This window comes from Takifugu rubripes, chromosome 1 (genome assembly GCF_901000725.2).
Source record: "Takifugu rubripes chromosome 1, fTakRub1.2, whole genome shotgun sequence".
In the NCBI taxonomy this organism is placed as follows: Eukaryota; Metazoa; Chordata; class Actinopteri; order Tetraodontiformes; family Tetraodontidae; genus Takifugu; species Takifugu rubripes.
In genome coordinates this window covers 6,432,945-6,446,118 of record NC_042285.1, presented here as the reverse complement: position 1 = coordinate 6,446,118, position 13,174 = coordinate 6,432,945, and the positions used below count along the sequence as shown (strand labels likewise).

Genomic DNA, 13,174 nt, shown 5'->3' with positions numbered 1-13,174 from the left:
TAGATGCCTCCTCTCTTGCATCCGTGATGTGTTTGCTGTTTGGGAGAGAGAACTGATTGCCTCCATCAGACAGAGGCAGGTCCACGAGCCAATCTGTGAAGTCACACAAGCCATGTCAAGTACTCTGTAAGCTCTGTGCAAATGACAAGTCAAAAGGCTTCCAGGAGGATTTTGAAAGTAGCCAGTAATGACAAAAGACCGTGAAATTGAGTCAACAGAGAAAGCTGTTTGTATTTTTTATCATTTAGCCATTCATTTGGTGGAAAGGTCTGTATGTAACGCTACGGAGACAGACTGTGGTTAGAGACAGTTGAGATCTATGGTTTGAAAATGTATTTATTTTCTTTGTCTTTCAATGACAACTATTGCTCCTGCAACATTCCATGAACTAATAGCACAAAAATATACAGCTTAACAGTGTGCTCTTAAAAAACATTTTCCTCACATTCAAGATTAGAATTTGTTGCTCCCAATACAAAATAAACAAAACTACTGTATTTTTGCGACCGTAAGGTGCACTTAAAAATCTTAAATTTTCTCCAAAATGGACAGGGCGCCTTATAATGCAGTGTGCCTAACGTGTGTAGCGAGTTCCAAAATCTGTAAATGCTTTTCAGCTTTTCAGCTTGCCAGCTTTCGCAAAAGCCGGCATCATTTATGAGGAGCCGCACGGCAACAAGACTGACTCTGACAATGACGAGAGGGAATCTGGCGTGTTCGATGGAGAACTGATCAAAAAATAATGTGATGCATGCTAGTGTGCTAAATACACACTAGCATGCATGTTTTAAGCTAGCTAGTTTTACCGTGCCCCATAATCCGGTGCGCCTTATGTTTGTGTTAAATATAGAAATAGCACCCGTTACTGAGACTGTGCCTTTTAATATGGTGAGCCTTATGGTCACCAAAATACGGTATTGAGCCATACGTTGTCATACATCATGATTATAATGATTATTTATTCTCCTGGTCATGTTACTGAATCACATTAATGTTTGACATTTTGGAATTTGGTTATACATTTGGTTATACAAAACTGCTGCCTTTGTGTGGACTACACTGTTTCAATTACCAAAAATGTATTATATTGTTATTTAAGAGGTGGAAATAAGAAAGTAATATAAATAAAAGTTGACATTTAAGTAGAACAAGCCTCACATTTTCATTTTTCTGGAAGATGTTGTATTTGTGGTTTCAGTTCTTTTGCTAAAATGCAGAACCCAGTGTCGTAATCGTAAATCACATGGTCATATTATGCTTTATAACACCCGACTCCCAAACACTTTCGACTGGGAAGGCCTTCATTAACCTCCTTGCTGCTTGGCAAACATCACTGCCAGCTGTTTCACACATCTTATTAGGGCTGTGTGCTACACACATATGTCTCAACACCAGCCATCTCTTCTCCCCTTTCTATGGTCTAACCCTTACTAGCATGGACAGCTTCTACTGCACATATTTTAATGGTGCTGTGTGTTACCTCCTATAAAACGAACATCGTGGACATAAAAATAATAAAACCAGCCTAATTGCACATGGCAAAATGTACAGTGCTGGAAATCCAACCCCTGTGGTGGACCCCCTTCTTTCTGCCCGCTGTTTTATTTTTCTCCTGAGCCAAGTCCACAAGATCAACACTATATTGCAGTTGGAAGAGAGAACCATTGATCAGTGGATCGGCAATTGAGGAAAAAGACATTTAGTCATATTTTGAGCGTGGCAGCATGGCTGATGTTGTTTTATTTGCCACAAGGGCACAGCTGCAACGGAGGTGTAAAGAAGGAAAGTAGGTCTCTGTTAATGACTCATGCGTGGTTATGCCTGTACACACTGGCCCACTTTAAATAAAAAAAAACACAAGAGCAATCTGAATCTGTATAAATATGCTTTACGACATAGACTCTATCACTGCCTTCAGCAATGTTAAGGCAGCATGTGGAGGAGAAAGGATGGGTCATTTTTCGTTTCATTTCGTTTTCTCCCGCTTATCCGGATCCGGGTCGGCGGGGGGCAGCAAGTTTCAGGAGGGATGCCCAGACAGCCCTCTCCCCGGCCCACTTCCATCAGCTCTTCCGGGGGAACCCCCAGCCGCTCCCAAGACAGGCGAGAGATGTAATCTCTGCACCTAGTACTGGGCCGGCCACGAGGCCGCCTCCCGGTGGGACATGTCCGGAACACCTCTAAAGGGAGGCATCCGGAAGGCATCCTAGCCAGATGCCCGAGCCACCCCAACTGACTCCTCTCAATGTGGAGGAGCAGCGGTTCTACTCCGAGCCCCTCCCGGATGTCCGAGCTTCTCACCCTATCTCTAAGGCTGAGCCCAGCCACCCTGCGGAGGAAACTCATTTCAGCCGCTTGTATCCGCGATCTCGTTCTTTCGGTCATCACCCAGCGTTGATGGCCATAGGTGAGGACTGGGACGTAGATCGACCGGTAAATCGAGAGCTTTGCCTTCCGGCTCAGCTCCTTCTTCACCACGACGGATCGGTTAAGCGCCCACATCACTGCTGACGCCGCTCCGATCCGCCTGTTGATCCTCCGTTCCATCCTACCCTCACTCATGAACAAGATCCCGAGATACTTAAACTCCTCCACCTGGGGCAGGACCTCCTCCCCAACTCGGAGAAGGCACTCTACCTTTTTCCGAGCGAGGACCATGGACTCTGACTTGGAGGTGCTGATCCGCATCCCTGCTGCTTCACACTCGGTCGCGAACCGTCCCAGCCTTTGTTGGAGGTCCCTGTTCGATGGCGCCAGAAGAACTACGTCATCTGCAAAAAGCAGCGACGAGATCTTCCGCCCACCAAACTCGACACCCTCCACTCCCCGGCTGCGCCTAGAAATTCTGTCCATAAAAGTTGTGAACAGAACCGGTGACAAAGGGCAGCCCTGGCCGAGTCCAACCCTCACTGGGAACGAGTCCGACTTACAACCGGCTATCCGGACCAAACTCCCGCTCCTTTGGTACAGGGACTGGATGGCCTTTATCAAGGGACCTTCCACCCCATACTCCTGGAGCACCCCCCATAGGATGCTCCTGGGGACCCAGTCATTTTCCAGGTCCACAAAACACATATGGACTGGTTGGGCAAACTCCCAACTCCCCTCAAGCACCCCAGCAAGGGTAAAGAGCTTATCCGTGGTTCCACGACCGGGGCGAAACCCGCATTGTTCCTCCTCGATCAGAGGTTCGACTATCAGTCTAATCCTCTTTTCCAGCACCCTGGCATAGACTTTCCCAGGGAGGCTGAGGAGTGTAATCCCCCTATAGTTGGAACACATCCTCTGGTCCCCACTCTTAAAAATAGGGACCACCACCCCGGTCTGCCAGTCCAAGGGCACTGCCCCCGATATCCACGCAATGTTACAGAGGCGTGTCAACCAGGACAGCCCTACAACATCCAGAGCCTTAAGATACCCCGGGTGGATCTCATCCGCTCCCGGAGCTCCGCCGCCGGGCAGCTTTTTCACTACCTTGGCAACTTCCACTCCGGGAATTGGATGGTCCACTTCCTGGTCATCCGACTCTGTTCCACCTTGAGGATATGGGTTAGTAGTATTATGGAGCTCCTGGAAGTATTCCTTCCACCGCCGGATAATTGCCCAAGGAGACGTCAGCAGCTCCCCACGCACACCTAACACGGTGTGGGCGAGTTGCCGCCTGCCGCCCCTAAGGCGCCGGACAGATAGCCAGAATCTTCTTGGAGCAGACCGAAAGTCTTCCTCCATAGCCTCATCGAACTCCTCCCATGCCCGAATTTTTGCCTCTGCGACTGTCGTGGCCACAACCCGCTTAGCCAACCTGTACCGGTCAGCTGCTTCCGGAGACCCACAGACCAGCCATGACCTGTAGGCCTCTTTCTTCAGCTTGACGGCTCCCCTCACCTCTGGTGTCCACCATCGGGTACGGGGATTACCGCCACGACCAGCACCAGTGGCCTTGCAGCCACAGCTCGCGACAGCCGCCTCGACAATGGCGGAGCGGAACATGGCCCATTCAGACTCAATGTCCCCAAGTACCTACCACCGCCCTCGGAACACGATCAAAGCTCTCCTCCGTGAACCATCACCTTATCGTGGTGGAGGAGTTTGCGTACCCTAATGAGCCCTGGGAGCTATGCTGTCCGGGGCAAGTCTCCAAGGCAGATTGGTCCTTGGTGAAGGGTCAGACAAAGAATGGTTCAAGACCCAACATGGAACATCCTAAAAGGGAAGCCGCGTACCCAGCCCAGAGGGTTACCCACACTGGAGCCAGGCCTGGGGGCTGGGGCTCGATGGCGAGCGCCTGGTGGCTGGGCCTACGTCCATGGGGCCCGGCCAGGCCCAGCCCAAACCAGCTATGTGGACACTCCCGTCTCCAGTGGACCACCACCCGCAGGAGGAGCAATGAAGGGTTATTGGAGTTTTAACTGGAAGAGGAGTCTTTTATTTTTCAATGCTGAGTCCTAATTTTACATGTGTCCGTTTTAACATGAACAACACCGCATCATCTCTGTAGTGAGATGAATTTCCTTGAGGCAAACTACTATAGTCTTGCCACACTCCCTTTTTATTCCCTTCTTATAACTGCCCAAATTTATGGTAGAGGATTTTAGTGCCCTAAAGACCCTAAGAGCCATGTTGTCAGGGGCAGTTTGCCCTGCAATGGGGGTCTCTAGGAACAGCAAAAAAACCCAAGTACAAACCAGTACAAACACTAAAAAAGAATAAGATGATCTATTTTTAAAAACCTGTTCTGAAATTCTTTAGAGAATTATTAGTCAAAACACCAAGGAAATCCTTAGTTCTGTACAATCACACAAACTAATTAAAATCTCTTCTTTCCCCCTAATTGTGATCTAGTTTGATTTCATTTATACACCCATTTTGAACTTTTTGAGCTAACTAAGATATAGGACTCTCAGTCAGATTTGGCCACATTGGGGTTTTACTGGCCCACTGGCTCTACTTTCTGATTTATGATGAAGATAAATTATGACAGAGTTCAGATAATACTTTATGGCTTTTAAAATAAATCAATGTATTAATAAAAGAATGATATAACAATACCATAACAGCTTTATGATGACAAAGCAGATGTTTTCTTGACCAACTTTTGGCTACATAATTGCCTTATGCTTATTAAAGAGAACACTAATTAGCAGTGCCTCAGCATATGTGGATCTGTAGATGAGCTAATACATTTCTATAGCAGATTCATCTTCATCCATCTTTCATCTAACTTCTGTTAATTACTTCTAATTCTAAATTAGGGTCCTAAGGTGCTGGAACCCATTACAGTCGTCATCCAATAAGAGGCAGGAGTACACTTTGAACAGTTCATCTCTCACACAGTTGCCGAATGACATATGCGCATGTTTAAGGACTGTGGAACAACAACAACAAAAATGGGAACAACACATAAAAGCTCCACTATCAAAGAGTGAGAGGATTCAAGTTGTAGTGTCCTGTTCACCACTTGTAAACTGGGGTGGTTCACAGTCGAGTCCAGTAAAAAATAGAATATTTAAAAACATGCTGAAGCTCCTCAAGGCCTCCTTTTGTGCCACTGCACTGAAGTGAAAGGGAGGGGGGTGGCTGTAAGCCTGAATGTAACTATGGCCCCAAGGGAAATGCAGGTAACTCTGCTGCTGCCTGACTGGAACTTAAGTAGAAAGAAAACAACATTACACTTCATATAATTGCAAAAAAGTCATGGCAACTGAGTTTTCATGTGCTGTCCAAATATAGTACTCACGCTGAAACACAATGGACTTTATTTTAGGCAAAGACCACATTTTACTTAATTAAACTCGAATGTGTTCATGTGCCATAAATAAGGTGTTAAAAAAATTTAATTTATTAATATTTTCGTTCTTGGCACTAACATTTTACTTATCTAATTATGAACAAGACAGAAGATAGTTTTAACTTACTAGACTGCACATATATTACCCCTACATTCAGAATCTATTGTGAAAATATTGGAAATGGTGAGTGTTTGCACTAAACTCAATTTCTATTGTGCCACAGAGAAAGACGTGATTTCGCCTACGGCACTGTTTAATTCAAGGTCCAACAGCTCTGAGATTGTGAGCATTATGTATTCAGAGGTCATGATATGATAAATTATAAACCACACAGCTGCTAATTAGCATATGATGGAATTAAATTACATTAAGTTCACACAAAACTTTGTTTTGTTTTTTTTGCTAGTCATATTAACTTGTGACTAAATATATGATTTGTGGTGACATGGCAATTTTAGTAATAAAAAACAGTTACTTTTGGGCTATAATGAGGGCAATAGTTTATTTATAATATCAAATAAATCCTTTTTCGATGCACTGTGTTACCTGGAGATAATATAGAGCCAACGTGCTATAATGAGGCCAACTGATATTACAGGGGGGAAACATCCATTTGTTTTTTTCATTTGTTTCACTGCCAAGTCTTTCATCTCTGCCTCATTGAGCACTTCATTATTTTAGAAGACTATTTTGCATCATAGATTAAAAGAAATGAAATGCTTGTTTTACCCTGTGGAGTCTGGCACATGAAAATTTGTTTGGGGGCATCATTTGCTGGTAAATAAGCAACATTTTTCACTGTACACTACTAAGGGTGTAACTGTATACTAATAGCGGTACACATGTCAATTATAGTCACATAATACTACTACAATTGATATTCACAATATTTCATCAAAGTTTGAAATTTGGTACAAATCTAAAGTTCTTTAAATATGAATTTCCAGCTTAAGTGATCAAGTGCCCTTAAAAACTTATTTCTGCTCATGAAAGCACCCCTGTGATTCCTTTTGACTCTCCTTATCTTCTGCAGTGACACCCTGACATCCTCCACCTGCAGCTTCCATCTTCATTATGGGGAGGACACCCGTCCACTTAGAGCTTGACAGGAGATGTCACCCTGCAGTATGTCCTGCCTGTGCCTCAGAATCTGCCCCTGGCTGGATGCTCTCCCAACACCACAGCAGATGTCAGGGATGCATCTTGACCAGACACTCAAACACTAATCTGCTCCTTCCATGTTGTGAAATGTGGAGCTGTACAGGAGTCCTGTCAGATGTCCCGGCAATATTGAAAATGTGAAAAATATGTTAGTGGAGTTGCTGTTGAAATGTCTGTTATTGATTCCTTATAGTTGGATCTATAGATTTATATTTGTTAACAGTTGATTTTTACCAATGCAGAGATGAATGTTATTAACAATGTGGAAAAAAGGGGGTACCACAAAAAATACCCTCTTATGACAGATCATTTCCTTGAGATCCTGGCCTCTGGTTAAGTCTTGACTATCAGTCTTGACTATAACATGAACACACACACATATACCTACAGGGTCTGTCGGTCTGTCTGTCTGTCTGTCCGTCCGTACGTCTGTCCCTCCCTCCGTCCATCCCTCCCTCCCTCCCTCATCCATCTATTGTATTGCATTACCAATTGAAAAAGTAAGTAATATTATTTTTACATTTTATCCCAGGAAATCTCTATTCTTTTCAAAGGAGTTTTTTTTTTTTAATTGGTCTTTTATCACCCTGATGTATAGGCACCATTATATTATATATATGTTAGATACATTAGATACATTGCATTGCTGACAAATGCTTAGTTATTATCTGTGTCCTTCTAATATTAAAGTGATAACCAACTAAAGTTTGGTTCCACTGTGTTCTTTGGATGCTGGGAAGACACAAACAGAAGATCTAATCAATGGGCCAGACCAACACAGGCAGACACTAGTGGCAGGAGTGACAGGTCAAGATAGAATCACATTAAAACATAAACACAAGTTGCACACAGAACTCAATAATTAAACAATAGCAAAATACACACCCACACACATCCTTGTACTGTCTTTGTGAGGACTTTCATAAATATAATGGATTACCCAGCTCCTAACACAAGCCACCCCGTCTAACTCCCTGACCTTGACCCCAATTCAAAGCCAGTTCCAGCCTCAACCTTAAAACAATGTCTTATACCTTAAACAGTCCTTTAAATTTGTGAGGACCAGCCAAAATGTCCAAAATTCTCCAAAATGCTCTCACTGTGCTAGAAGAATGCAGATTTTGCTCCTTAGTATGTAGCAAGTACAAGAACACACACACATACACAGATAGACATCTGGTCTTAACAATTTCTTGACATATTTGACAAATTAGAACATAATTGATTAGAAAGCCAAACAGAGTTTGGGCAGTCAACTGCCAAACTCCAAGGGGTGTCAGGTGGTAAAGCATGCATTGCAGCATTGGCTGTATTGGAACAAAAGTGTATGCTAACAAAGGAGGAATAGAATTTTGTTGTTTGTACCTCTGTGTATGTCTGAAAAGACAATTGTACTCCACATTTCTAAATTAAGGGTCTGGCTTTAGTGTGGAGGGTAATAAGCAGGCAGTAGGGCAGCCAAGTATGTTTGAAAACCATTGATTTGAGTCTGTCTGAAGGTATTTGAGTGTCCTTCCACACTAGTCATGTTTTCAGGCACTTGCTCCTTCTGCCAGATTCGTGAGATGTTTTATGTGAACAGTTTCTCTGCAATGTGTGATTGGAAATTGGGAATGCAGAGCGGAAGGACACGGCTTAAGATCGCTCTCTCCATAGCTCTCTAACCATAGCTTTGGCACTTAGCTTTAGCATTCTGATGCCATTACTTTGTAGATCAAAGTGCTACAGATGTATATCTCTGTTGTGACAGATGCTGGCCATCAGTGGAATATGCACTGTGGCGTTGCAAATTGCTGATTTGGATGACTGCTTGGATCTTCTAGATCATTCTAAATGTTTGAACAGCCTAAGATCCAGTCATTTTTTTCAAACCTTCGTTGACAATGCTTGACCTGTTCTACAGTGAAATTTTGCCAAAACACTCAACTACTTTATCAAAACTATTTCTCATGAGTAGAAACTTCTATTTACATACATTTGTATGGGACAAGTGGAACATTGAGCAGACTCAAACCAAAAACTACATGACTCAAAGAACAATAATCTCAGAAAATAATTGGTCTTTAATCTAACTTTAAGCTAACTCCAACGCTCTGTTTTGCGCAACGTGAAGCCGACTCCAGCGACCATAGTCAAGTGCATTCCGGGGGCCAGAGCGGGCGACATAGAAGCAAATTTATGGCTGCTGGCGAGACGTAATCGTAAATTTGGTAAAGTTATTATTCACGTCGGAGCCAACGACACTCGGCTTCGTCAGTCGGAGGTCACTATAATTAACTTGGAGTCGGTGTGTAACTACGCAAAAACGATGTCGGACTCCGTAGCATTCTCTGGTCCCCTCCCCAATCTCACCAGCGATGAGATGTTTAGCCGCATGTCATCGCTTCGTTGCTGGCTGTCACGGTGGTGCCCCGAAAACCAGGTAGCCTTTATAGACAATTGGAGCACTTTTTGGGGAAAACCTGGTCTGATTAGGAGAGACGGTGTCCATCCCACATGAGATGGTGCTTCTCTTATTTCTAGTAATTTGGCTAATTTTATTAGACCCAAAGTGACCTGACAATCCACGGTCCAGACAAGATGCAGAGTGTAGTCTTACACACCTCTCTGCTGCTTCCTTAGAACCCTCATCTGCCAACAATAACATACTTAACACTATAGAGGTAGTCTCTGTTCCACGGTTAAAAGTTCACCGAGCACAGAGCAGGGGAGCGGTCAATCACCAAAATCTTATTAAAATTAATACTAAGCACAAGTTGGAGAAACTAATATCACAATTAAGTGTGGACTGTTAAATATTAGATCTCTTTTGTGTAAATCCCTGTTAGTACACGACCTGATAGCGGATCATCACATTGATTTATTTTGTCTTACTGAGACCTGGCTTCACGAGGAGGAGTATGTTAGCTTAAATGAATCTACTCCTCCTACCCATCTTAATTATCATATTCCTCGTGTTACTGGTCGAGGAGGGGGAGTGGCAGCAATCTATCACTCCAAGTTATTAATTAATCCCAGACAAAAAACATGGCTTCAGTTCATTTGAAAGCCTGACTCTTGGCATCACCATCTGAACTGGAAGGCAGAAAAGCCACTTCTGTTTGTAGTTGTATATCGGCCCCCTGCTGGTCCACATTCAGAGTTCCTGTCGGAGTTCTCTGATTTCTTATCTGACTTGGTCCTTAGAACGGACAAAGTCATTATCATTGGAGACTTTAATATCCATATAGACGTTATAAATGACAGCTTTAGAAATGGCTTCATTTCATTACTTGAGTCAGTTGGTTTCCTCCAGCAGATAAACCAACCAACTCATAGCTTCAATCACACCCTAGATTTAGTTCTGACTTATGGTGTTGAGGTAAAACATGTGTCAGTGTTCCCTCAGAACCCAGTCCTGTCAGACCATTCTTTGATCACTTTTACATTTATGATTAAGGATTCTTCTATGCTCAGAACAAAGTCTTACTATAGCAGATGTCTTTCAGATAATGCTGTAGCTAAGTTTAAGGAAGTGATCCCTGTGCTGATCCCAGGACCACCGTGTGTTTTCCCAGGGATCAATCATTATAATCTTAGCCCTGCTGAGGTTGACTCTGTTGCTGAAGGTGCAGCAACCTCACTGAGAATCACGCTTGATTCTGTTGCCCCCCTGAAAAAAAAAAGTAAATCAGAGGAGGTGTGCCCCCTGGTATAATTCACATATCAGGACCCTCAAGCAGAAAGTGCGAAGACTGGAAAGGAAGTGGCACTCTTGTAAAATAGACAGCTATCATGTAGCCTGAAAAGACTGTCTATTAGTTTACAAAAAGGCCCTTCGCAAGGCTAGAACAGCTTATTTTTCTTCTTTAATTGAGGAAAATAAGACAACCCCAGGTTTCTTTTCAGCACTGTGGCCAAATTAACTAAGAGTCACAGTGTTTTAGATCCACGTATCCCTTCTTCCCTTAGTGGTGAAGACTTCATGAGCTTCTTCACTGATAAAGTTCTAGCTATCAGAGAGAAAGCAACCACCATCCCAACAACTGGACCATCACCAGATGTGCTGACTGTGGGAACATACAGGGTCTCCAACGAGCCCTTAACTCCTTCAGCCCTATATATTTTTCTGAGGCGTCATCGCTAATTCAGAAATCCAAGACCACCACGTGTCTTTTAGATCCCATCCCAACACACCTGTTGAAGGATGTTTTACCATTGATAGGCACTTCTGTCCTGGACCAGATCAATGGTTCTTTAGTGTCAGGTTATGTACCCCGGTCCTACAAGGTGGCAGTGATTAAGAAACCATCACTGGATCCTGATGTCTTAGCAAATTATAGGCTTAATATCCAACCTTCCTTTTATCTCTAAAGTTCTAGAGAAGGTGGTGGTGACTCAGTTACTGGAGCACCTGCAGAGGAACAGCCTGTTTGAGATGTTTCAGTCAGGCTTTAGAGCTCACCACAGCACAGAAACAGCACTTCTTAAAGTCACTAATGATCTTCTCATAGCTTCCGATCATGGACTAGTCTCTATGCTGGTTCTGCTGGACCTCAGTGCTGCTTTTGATACAGTTGATCACAGCATCCTGTTACAGAGACTGGAACATGTGATTGGGATTAAAGGGACAGCAGTAGACTGGTTTAGATCATATTTATCTGATAGATACCAGTTTGCTCATGTCCATGGTGCAGTAGGGTTAGCCATGGAGTTCCTCAAGGTTCTGTACTTGGACCAATCCTCTTCACCTTGTACATGCTTCCCTTAGGGAACATTATTCAGCAGCATGGGATAAATTTTCATTGTTATGCTGATGACACTCAGCTCTATTTATCCATGAAACCCGAGGAGACAGAGAAGTTAGTGAAGCTCCAGACCTGTCTTAAAGACATAAAGTCCTGGATGTCTTCAAATTTCCTCCTCCTTAACCCAGGAAAAACTGAGGTCATGGTGTTTGGTCCTGAACCTCTCAGGGATAGATTAGATCACATGATCACTCTAGATGGTATCTCATTAACATCTAGTCTCTCTGTGAGGAATCTAGGAGTAACTTTTGATTAAAATCTCTCCTTCAACTCACACATTAAATTAGTCTCTAGAAGTGCCTTTTTTCACTTGAGGAACATCACAAAGATCAGGAAGCTGCTGACGCGGCATGATGCTGAAAAGTTAGTCCATGCATTTGTTACTTCCAGGCTGGACTACTGTAATTCTTTATTATCAGGGTGTCCAAACAACTCTTTAAGAAGCCCCCAGTTGATCCAAAATGCTGCAGCCAGAGTTCTGACAGGTATTGACAAAAGAGATCACATAACTCCTGTAATGGCGTCGCTTCATTGGCTGCCCGTTAAATTTAGAATAATTTTTAAAACCCTTCTTTTGACCTACAAGGTCCTCAGAGGCCTAGCTCCATCTACCTGGAGGAGCTAGTGATACCTTATCAGCCCAATAGACCGCTCCACTCTCAGAATGCTGGTCTACTTGTGGTTCCCAGAGTTTCTAGGAGTAGAATGGGGGGCCGAGCATTTAGCTACCAGGCCCCCCTGCTATGGAACCAGCTCCCTGTCCAGGTACGGGAGGCTGACTCCATCGCCACTTTTAAGATCAGACTTAAAACCTACCTCTTTGAAAAAGCTTATTGTTACTAATTCTTTAGTTCCAGTTACTATCATAGACAGACAGATTATCATACTTAGGGGGTCGTCTAATCGTTAGGTCACATCTTAGCTATGCTGTTATAGGCCAAGGCTGCCGGGGTCCGGAAACATGATCACCTGACAGGCCTCTGTCACCCCACTGGGTCATGGTTTCCTCTCCCTCCTCTCCTCTCCTTTCCTCTCCTTCCCCTCCTCATCAAGCAGACATAGTTACGCTGATTCTTGTGTAGTTTTTCTGCTTTTCTGACCTCCTGCCCCGCTGAAGTGATTGTATATCGTATTTTTGTGTGTGTTTCTGTGCTCTGTGCCTCTTTCTCCTCTCCTCTCCTCTCCTCTCCTCCTCCTCCTCTCTCTCCTCTCCTCTCTCCTCTCCTCTCCTCTTTTTTCCCTCCTCCTCCTTCTACTTCTCCTCTCCTCTCCTCTCCTCCCCTCCCTTCACTCTACTTCTCCTCTCCTCTCCTCTCCTCTCTTCTCCTCTCCTCTCCCTCTCTCTTCTCCTCTCCTCTCCTCTACCCTCTTCCCTCCTCTCCTCTCCTCTCTCTTCCTCTCCTCTCCTCTCTCTCCTACCTATTCTATCCTCTACCT

At 44.0% G+C, this 13,174-nt stretch overlaps 1 protein-coding gene across 1 annotated transcript in view; it reads right to left on the bottom strand.

The window, feature by feature from the left end:
- LOC101068205 (carbonic anhydrase-related protein 10) overlaps positions 1-13,174 on the bottom strand; it is a 144,611-nt gene that overhangs the window by 114,529 nt on the left and 16,908 nt on the right. The window lies entirely within an intron of this gene.